Consider the following 1,514-nt stretch of genomic DNA (forward strand, 5'->3'; position numbering starts at 1 on the left):
TGATCCAATTTAGTTTCCCTACACAAAATAGAAACAAAAACAAAGAACATAAAACAAGGAAGAAAGAAATAAGTAACTCAAGCAAATAAGTTCCCAAGTTCAATTTAGATTAATGGATTGATTCTAGCTAAAGTATGATTAAGCCATGGTGTGTGGTCATAACCTTGTGTTCCTAATTCCCTAATTTGATCATTTGTTGTCTAACCTAAAATTAAGCATTAGGAACCCATTAAGCATAGAAGAACATTTTAAACAACCAAGTATGTATCTAATCCCTGTTGTCGAATGTCCATACATACTCTTCCTATTCATAGTTCAATTCGAATTAAAGCATGGTGTATACTCTTAATTCAAACCAAGATAGCTAACATGCAAGCCTAAATGGTGATCAATCATTCAAACTAGCATATTAACTTATAAGCATAATGAATAAGAACAAAAACCATAATTGAAACTTGGAAACTAATTCAACTTGAAAACTTAAGAAAAGAATTTACATAACAAAGAAAAATAAATTACAACTAAGAAAACATTAAGGAAACTAAGAGAACTTTGAGGAAGAAAGGAAGTGTTTGAGAACTTTGAGGAGGGAGAAGAAAGTGTTTGGGAACTTTAGAGAATTTTGGAAGAACATGTGTTTGAGAGCTTTGAGGATTTTGGAAGGGAATGTGTTTAAGACATGGGGAATTTGGAAGAGAGTGTTTGAGAACTTGGAGGATTTGGAGAAGAAAGTAGAGAGGTGTTTTGAGAGCTTTGTGGATTTTGGAAGAGAGTGTTTAGGAACTTTGAGAATTTGGAAGAGAGTGGTTGAGAACTTGGAGGATGTTTGTGAACTTGGAGAATTTGAGAACTTAGGGAAGGAAGAGAAATGTGTTTGTGAAGTGTTTGAGACATGGAGACTTTTGGAAGAGAAGGGAAGTAGAGAGATGTTTGAGAACTTTGAGGATTTTGGAAGAACATGTGTTTGAAAGCTTTAGAGAATTAGAAGAAGAGAAAGGAAAAGTGTTTGATATTTAGTACAAAGAAAATTTAATAGAATGATCTTATTACAACAATTGAGAACTACAAAGGGAAACTAAGAGAATTTGAGGGAGAGAAGGGAAGGGAGCTCTAGAGAAGTGTTTGAGAGCTCCCCCCCCTTGGGGTGTGTTTACAAGCTTGGGAAACCTCACTATATATAGGCCTAAAGAAGCTGAAAATCTGAATTAAGTATGGCTAATGCATACAACACTTTGTTTTATAAAATCTGAAATGGTTGATGCACTTCACTAATGCATACAACACTTCCATTATAAAATCTGAAATGGTTGATGCACTTCACTAATAAATCCCACCAGCAGCCCTAGCTCATCTTCATGTCACCATGACCAAGCTTCCAACCAGAAATAATAGCTCATCCTGAGGTCAGCATGACCAGCAACTTCAAGGGCTTACGAATTGGGCTTCCCTTAAGCAAATTAAGACTTTAAGCACTCAAACTTGAAGTTCAGAATGTCTTCTTTCCAGCCATATAT

This window comes from Prunus avium, chromosome 3 (assembly GCF_965620075.1).
Source record: "Prunus avium chromosome 3, drPruAviu1.hap1.1, whole genome shotgun sequence".
Lineage (NCBI taxonomy): Eukaryota > Viridiplantae > Streptophyta > Magnoliopsida > Rosales > Rosaceae > Prunus > Prunus avium.